This window comes from Anolis sagrei, chromosome 2 (assembly GCF_037176765.1).
Source record: "Anolis sagrei isolate rAnoSag1 chromosome 2, rAnoSag1.mat, whole genome shotgun sequence".
Classification (NCBI taxonomy): Eukaryota; Metazoa; Chordata; class Lepidosauria; order Squamata; family Dactyloidae; genus Anolis; species Anolis sagrei.
In genome coordinates this window covers 14,097,948-14,106,835 of record NC_090022.1, presented here as the reverse complement: position 1 = coordinate 14,106,835, position 8,888 = coordinate 14,097,948, and positions in this window count along the sequence as shown.

Here is an 8,888-nt window from a genome sequence, read left to right as displayed (position 1 = left end):
ATTCGAACCTGCGACCTGTCGGTCTTCAGTCCTGCCGGCACAGGGGTTTAACCCACTGCGCCACCGGCGGCTCCATCCAAGGTGTAGGGAATTCACTACACCTTCCCTTTCCAAAACATGTTTTTATTCCTGAGTATCAAGGTTTAGATTCTTTGCGCCCTCCCCTTCCTTGATGTCTTAAGTGATCCCATTTCGAGTCCAGAAGGAGAGATGATGTGCTAAGCATTACCCAAAGCAGAAAACACAGTGAAATCTTTCCCTGCTAATTTACAGCTGTTTATCGATGCCTTGGAAGTCATAGCCCTCCCTGTTGTGCATTGGTCAGACAGATGGCCATCCAGCCTCTGTTTCAAAGCCTCCAAAGGAGGAGCTTCCACCACACTGGGGCAGAGAGAGAGTGCCACTGCTGAACAGCTCTCACAGTCAGGAAGTTCTTCCTCATGTTCAGGTGGAATCTCATTTCCTGTAGTTTGACGCCATTGTTCCGCATGTCTCCAGGGTTTCAGAAAACAAGCTTGATTCCTCCTCCCTATGACTTCCCCTCACATATTTATCCATGGTTCTCATCATGTCTCCTCTCAGCCTTCTCTTCTGTAGGCTAAACATACCCCTCTCTTTAAGCCATTCCTCATAGGGCTTGTTCTTCAGGCCCTTGATCGTTTTAGTCGCCCTCTTTAGTCGACACATTCCAGCTTAGAGTCAACATCTCCCTTCAATTGGGGTGCCCAGAATGTATTTATTACTACATTTATATACTGATTTCTCCCCCCTAAGGGAACTCAAAGCAGTTTCCAACATTATAAAGGCAACATTCAATGTCATACATACATGTGAAAATAGCAAGACAATAACATATAACTATAGACTAACATAACCAAATTAAAACATAAACATAAAATAACATATAGAGATAAAGCACAAAGACATTGGACAGATTGTGATTCCAGGTGTGATCTGACAAAGGCAGAAAAGGGATAGCAGACTCTTGATCATTTTAGTCTCCCTCCTCCGGAGACATCTCCCTTCAATTGCGGGGCCCAGAATTTGACACGGTATTGCAGGTGTGGTCTAACCAAGGCAGAATAGAGGGGTAGCATGACTTCCCTGGATCTAGACACTGTTGTTGTTCCTTCGTTCAGTTGTTTCTGACTCTTCGTGACTTCATGGACCAGTCCATGCCAGAGCTCCCTGTCGGTCGTCACCACCCCAGCTCCTTCAAGGTCAATCCAGTCACTTCAAGGATACCATCCATCCATTTATCTTGCCCTTGGTGGGCCCCTCTTCCTTTTTCCTTCCATTTTCCCCAGCATCATTGTCTTCTCTAAGCTTTCCTTTCTTCTCATGATGTGGCCAAAGTACTTCATCTTGGCCTCTACTATCCTTCCCTCCAGTGAGCAGTCAGGCTTTATTTCTTGAAGTATCGACTGGTTGGATCTTCTCGCTGTCCAAGGCACTCTCAGCACTTTCCTCCAGCACCAGAGTTCAAAAGCATCTATCTTCCTTCGCTCAGCCTTCCTTGTGGTCCAGTTCTCACATCCATAGGTGACTACGGGGAATATCATTGCTTTAACTTCGTTGCCAGTGTGATGTCCCTATTCTTCACTATTTTATCAAGATTTGCCATTGCTCTCCTCCCAAGAAGTAAGCGTCTCCTGATTTCCTGGCTGCAGTCTGCGTCTGCAGTAATCTTTGCACCTAGAAATACAAAGTCTGTTACTGCCTCCACATTTTCTCCCTCTATTTCCCAGTTGTCAATCATTCTTGTTGCCATAATCTTGGTTTTTTTAATGTTTAACTGCAATCCAACTTTTGCGTTTTCTTCTTTCACCTTGATTAGAAGGCTCCTCGGCTCCTCCTCGCTTTCTGCCATCAAAGTGGTATCATCTGCATATCTAAGATTGTTAATGTTTCTTCCAGAAATTTTCACCCCAGCCTTGCATTCCTCAAGCCCCGCACATCGCATGATGTGTTCTGCATACAAGTTGAATAGGTGGGGTGAGAGTATAAAGCCCTGCCGTACGCCTTTCCCAATCTTGAACCAGTTTGTTATTCCACGGTCAGTTCTTACTGTTACTACTTGGTTCTTATACAGATTTTTTTCTGCCTAAGTGAAGTATCTTGCATTCATCACTTGAACTTCATTTTGTTAGTCTTGGCTAATCATCTCTATAATCTGTTAAGATCGTTTTGAATTCTGTTCCTGTCTTCTGGGGTATTGGCACTCCCTCCCAATTTGATGTTGTCTGCAAACTTGATGATCCTGCCTTCTAACCCTTTCTCTAAGTCATTAATAAAGATCCTGAACAGGACCAGGCCCAGGACAAAACCCTGCAAATGGCACTCCACTCGTCACTGCTTTCCAGGATGAAGAGGAAGCATTGGTGAGAATCACCCTCTGGGTTTGTTCACTTAACCAATTACACATCCAGCTAAGCGTAGTTTTGCCTAGCCCACATTTGACAAGTAAGTTTGCCAGAAGGCCATGGGGGACCTTGTCGAAGGCCTTCCTGAAATCCAGATATGCTCCATCCACAGCATTCTCTGCATCTACCCAGCTTGTAACTATTGAAAAAAAGAGATCAGACTAGTCTGGCATGACTTGTTTTTGAGAAATCCATGTTGACCATTACAGATGGCCACACGCCTTTCTAAGTGTTTGCAGACCACTGCCTTAATGATCTTTTCCAGGATCTTGCCACGTATCAATGTGAGACTGACCGGACAGTAATAGTTTGAGTCCTTTTTTCCCTTCTTGAAGATAGGGACCACATTTGCCCTCCTCCAATCTGCTGGGATCTGCTGGGATTTCTCCCGTTCTCTAAGGACTCTCAAAGATGATTACCAGTGGTTCTGAAATAACTTCTGCTAGTTCCTTCAGTACTCTTGGATGCAGTTGATCAGGTCCTGGGGAATTTGTTTAGAGTGACCAGGTATTCCTGGATTACTTGTTTCCCTGTTTGGGGTTGGATTTTCCCCTAATCCTTCGTCCATTCCATGTTGCTGAGGTTGAGGATGGCTTTCTTTGTGTGAGAAGACTGAGGCAAAGAAGGCATTAAGTAGTTCCACCTTTTCCCTATCCCGTCAGCATTTCCCCTTCTTCTCCTCCCAGAGGCCCTATTACCTCCTTGTTCTTTTTCCTACCTACGTAAGCAAATAAGCCCTTTTTATTGTTTTTAATGTCCCTGGCAAGCCTGAGCTCGTTTTGCACTTTTTAGCCTTGTGAACCTTTTCCCCACAGGAGTTGGCTCTTCGTTTGAATTTTTTCTTTAGTGATTTCTCCCTCGTTCCACTTTTTGTGAATGTCTCTTTTGAGTCTTAGCACAGTTAGAAGTTCTTTGGACATCCATTCTGGCTTCTTTGCACTTGTCTAATTTTTTTATCTTTGTTGGGACTGTTTGCAATTGCGCCTTGAGTATTTGACTCTTGAAAAACTCCCATCCATCTGTAACTCCCTTGTCTTTTAGTATCACCGCTGTAGCGAATTGGTAACTCTATCTGAAATTTTAGTGCATAGCTCTATGTTTGCAGGGGCAGATAAGGAAGAATAGAGACAGAGAGGATAGCAACAGAGGGACAGGATTTATTTGCATATGGAGGCTGATTGGTCATATGCAGATTAGCATAGCCCCAGGATTTCAACAGGTTGGGAGACAAAATGACAGTTGGGAAGAGCAGAGCTGAACATTCTAAAGGGGCGGAGTTAAGTTCAAAAAGGAGGGGAGTGAGAGGGAGAGTTTCAAAAAGGACAGTTGGTTGGGGATTGCAGTTTGTGAAGGAGAGAGAGTTAGGGATTCCTGTTCATGAGAGATAGTTAAGACACTCCTGTTAGAAAAGTAAGCAGTTAGTCAAAGAGAGTACAAGTTTTGAGAACTTAAAGAAAAGCCAGTGGTGCTTTAATCAGAAAGTAATTTTAGTCAAGTATGTGTAAAGCAAATACCATCTTGGTAAATGAGAAACATTGAAAGCCTATTTCAGGAAAGTGCATCAAGTATATTAGACATGACTGTAGTTCACCTACGATATATCCAAGAGCATTCTGAGCCCCACCAACGATGGGATTAAATGAACCTTGGCACACAGAACTCCCATGGCCAGAAGAAAATACTGGAAGGGTTTGGTGCGCATTGACCTTGTCCCAATTATATCGTTTGTGGAGTTCATAATGTTCTTTGATTGTAGGTGAACTATAAATCCCAGCAACTACAACTGCCAAATGTCAATGTCTATTTTCTCCAAACTCCACTAGTGTTCACATTTGGGCATATTAAGTGTCCCTGCCAAGTTTGGTCCAGATCCATTGTTGTTTGAGTCCATAGTGCTCTCTTGATGTAGGTGAACTACAACTCCCAAACTCAAGGTCAATGCCCACCAAACCCTTCCAGTATTTTCTGTTGGTCATGGGAGTTCTGTGTGCCAAGTTTGGTTCAATTTCATCATTGGTGGAGTTCAGAATGCGCTTTGATTGTAGGTGAACTATAAATCCCAGCAACTACAACTCCCACAGGACAAAATCAATACCCTCCCCCAGTCCCACCAGTATTCAAATTTGGGTGTATTGAGTGTTTGTGCCAAATTTGGTCCAGTGAACTAAAATACATCCTGCATATCAGATATTTGCATTACGATTCATAACAGCAGCAAAATTACAGTTATGAAGTAGCAATGAAACTAATTTTATGGTTGGGGGTCACCATAACATGAGGAAACGTATTAAGGGGTCGTGGCATTAGGAAGGTTGAGAACCACTGGCTTAGCCGGTATTGCACCACCTAACAAGTCTCCCAGTCCTCTGTGTGCCCAGGGGGGAGTCTCTCATTTGGTATCAGCCATTGATTGGGGCTCTGGGTTTGAGCCTGCCACTTTTGGACTCTCGCTTGCTGAGGTGTTCCAGCGAGTATCTCTGTAGATCTTACAAAACTATTTCTAGATTTAAGTCGTTGACGTGCTGGCTGATGCCCAAACAAGGGATGTGCTGGAGATGTCACTGCCTTGGTCCTTTCACTATTGGCTGCTTCTTCCCAGAGGATGTCAGGTGGTGCAATACCGGCTAAACAGTGTAATTTCTGCAGTGGTGTAGGGCGTTGACATCCTGTGATAATGTGGCATGTCTCATTAAGAGCCACATCCCCTCTTTTAGCGTGCCCTTGCCTATACTGACACAGATATAGAAAGATTACCTAACACAGCCAACACACCAAATTTACTAGGATTAGGTCGCAGGCTGCCGTAAAACAAAATAGTTCACATTAAAGACCTGGGACTCAAAAGGAGGGATTTTTTTAAAAATATATTTTTATTGAAAATTTCCAAATACAGTGATTATGGGAGGGACAGTTGAGGAGTGAAGGATGCTGGGAGGCAGTGTTGGAAGAGAAGGAACACAAAGGGAAAGGAAAAAAGAAAGAGAAAAAATATTTTAAAAATTATAAAATATACAGATAGATTTTTGTGTAGCACAACACCAAACATAACAACAACAAACACATAGTTAGACTTCTATTCTTCTTGGTGTTGTTCAATATTGTATATAAAAAGTTGATTTTATTATATTGTCAAAGGCTTTCATGGCTGGAATCACTGGGTTGTTGTAGGGTTTTTCGGGCTATTTGGCCATGTTCTAGAGGCATTCTCTCCTGACGTTTCGCCTGCATCTATGGCAAGCATCCTCAGAGGTAGTGAGGTCTGTTGGAACTGGGAAAAAGGTTTTATATATCTGCGGAATGACCAGGATGGGACAAAGGACTCTTGTCTGCTGGAGATAGGTGTGAATGTTTCAACTGACTACCTTGATTAGCGTATCATGGCCTGACAGTTCCTGGAGCAAACTTTTGTTGAAAGGTGATTAGATGTCCTTGCTTATTTCCTCTCTGTTGTTGTGCTATTGTAATTTTAGAGTTTTTTAATACTGGTAGCCAGATTTTGTTTATTTTATGTTTTCCTCCTTTCTGTTGAAAATGGTTGTGAGAGTGGTCCAGCATTTCTGTGTTCTCAAATAAAATGCTGTGTCCAGGCTGGTTCATCAGGTACTCTGCTATGGCCGATTTCTCTGGTTGAAGTAGTCTGCAGTGCCTTTCATGTTCCTTGATTCGTGTTTGGGCAATGCTGCTGCGTTTGGTGGTCCCTCTGTAGACTTGTCCACAGCTGCATGGTATCCGGTAGACTCCTGCAGAAGTGAGAGGATCCCTCTTGTCCTTTGCTGAACGTAGCATTTGTTGGATTTTCCTGGTGGGTCTGTAGATAGTTTGTAGTTTGTCAACTACACCCAAGAGTATTGAAGGAACTAGCGGAAGTCATTTCATAGAATCATAGAATCAAAGAGTTGGAAGAGACCTCATGGGCCATCCAGTCCAACCCCCTGCCAAGAAGCAGGAATATTGCATTCAAATCACCCCTGACAAATGGCCATCCAGCCTCTGCTTAAAAGCTTCCAAAGAAGGAGCCTCCACCACACTCCGGGGCAGAGAGTTCCACTGCTAAAACTAACTGCCAAAACTAACAAAATGAAGTTCAACGGGGACAAATGCAAGATACTCCACTTAGGCAGAAAAAACGAAATGCAAAGATACAGAATGGGGGACAATGCCTGGCTCGAGAGCAGTACGTGTGAAAAAGATCTTGGAGTCCTCGTGGACAACAAGTTAAACATGAGCAAACAATGTGATGTGGCGGCAAAAAAAGCCAATGGGATTTTGGCCTGCATCAATAGGAGCATAGTGTCTAGATCTAGGGAAGTCATGCTACCCATGCTCTATTCCGCTTTGGTTAGACCACACCTGGAATATTGTGTCCAATTCTGGGCACCACAATTCAAGAGAGATATTGACAAGCTGGAATGTGCCCAGAGGAGGGCAACTAAAATGATAAAGGGTCTGGAGAACAAGCCCTATGAGGAGCGGCTTAAGGAGCTGGGCATGTTTAGTCTGAAGAAGAGAAGGCTGAGAGGAGATATGATAGCCATGTATAAATATGTGAGAGGAAGCCACAGGGAGGAGGGAGCAGGCTTGTTTTCTGCTTCCGTGGAGACGCGGAACAATGGCTTCAAACTACAAGAGAGGAGATTCCATCTGAACTTCCTGACTGTGAGAGCTGTTCAGCAGTGGAACTCTGTGCCCCGGAGTGTGGTGGAAGTTCTTTGAAAGCTTTTAAACAGAGACTGGATGGCCATCTGTCAGGGGTGATTTGAATGCAATATTCCTGCTTCTTGGTAGGGGGTTGGACTGGATGGCCCATGAGGTCTCTTCCAACTCTATGATTCTATGACTTCAAGGATACCATCCATTTATCTTGCCCTTGGTCGGCCCCTCTTTCTTTTTCCTTCACAACCAATCGGCTTCATGCATTTTATTTTGCAGTTAACACACACACATTGACCAATTCCTTGCATGCTCCAACATAGATGACCCTTGTGGTCTCTTCCAACTCTACGGTATTTTTTTTACCTTTGTGACCAAAACCAAAACTAAAGTAAGCACACTCACCTGAGAAAGTTCCTTTTCCTTCTTGGCGTTTCCGAAATCTTCCTTCCTGTTGCTCAGGGACCATCACAGGAAGTGTGTGTCAGTTCCCTGGAGATGGAAGGAAAATCACCAGAGGCTGTTCAGGGGCACATCGATGAGGAAGCCAAGCCGGTGCAAGGTAAGGCTTCATGGGTCTGTGAGAATGAATGTGCCACACGTAGGCTACACCTACCTTGGAGTATTGATGTAGTCTGGCACCCCTTGAACTGATATGGCTCAGTACTCTGGGATCATGGGAGCTGCAACTTATGGAGGCAGCAGTTCTCTTTGGCAGAGAAGGCTAAAGAACTCATAAAACCACAAACATGGCCCATGGGGTGAAAAGGGGTTTGAGCCATTTCTTTTAGAAAACCATATTTGGGGGGGGGGGGGGAATGGGTGGAGGGTAGGTTACACTTGCCCAGCATCTGCTTTTGACTCTCTCCAACCCATTCACCTTCTTAAAAAAAGAATTCCCATTTATTCTTTGCAGGTGGTGGAATCAAATACCCAGATCTTTCCATTACCGTGTTTCCTGCTGAAGGCCAAGCTGAGTCAGAAGATGGGATCGTTAAAGTATGCCATCTCATTTAGTTCTTCCCTAATCCAAAGTATTGGTCTGCAATAACAATAACAGCTGATAGGCTGTTAGGAATTGTGGGAGTTGAAGTCCAAAACATCTGGAGGGCCCAAATGTGCCCATGCCTGCTTTAGATGGAAAATGCAAGAGGAACAGCAGCCTATTTAAGGATGCATCTACACCAGGGCTCCTCAAACTAAGGCCCAAGGTCATTTACCCGGCCCTCGCTGAGGATCAACCTAAGTCTGAAATGACTTGAAAGCACACAACAACAACATCAACAATAACAACAATCTTATCTCATCAGCCAAAAGCAGACCCACACTTCCCACTGAAATACTAATAAGATTATATTTCTTTAATTTATTCATGTAATTCATTTTAATTATTGTAAGTGGTTTTTTTTCACTACAAATATATGTGCGGTGTGCATAGGAATTCATTCATATTTTTTTCCAAATTATAATCCGGCCCTCCAACAGTTTGAGGGACTGTGACCTGGCCCTCTGTTTAAAAAGTTTGAGGACCCCTGATCTACACTGTAGAGTTAATGCAGCAGAAGCATAAACAGATGAGTTGTTGTGTCTCAGTCTGAGCCTGAATCTGAGTCTGAACTTTCTGGGCCTGCTGGGTTTTCTGAGCCTGTCTATTTGCAGGATGACGAGGAGGCTGATGGGTTACAGATTTCTGTACATGTTACAGACGGGGCTGATAGTGTGGCTTCTGAAGGAGAAACAGCAAGCCTCTTCCCCAGGGAACGGAATGTGCCTTTAGATAAGGATAGTGAAACAACTCCACAAGTTCAGGTGGAT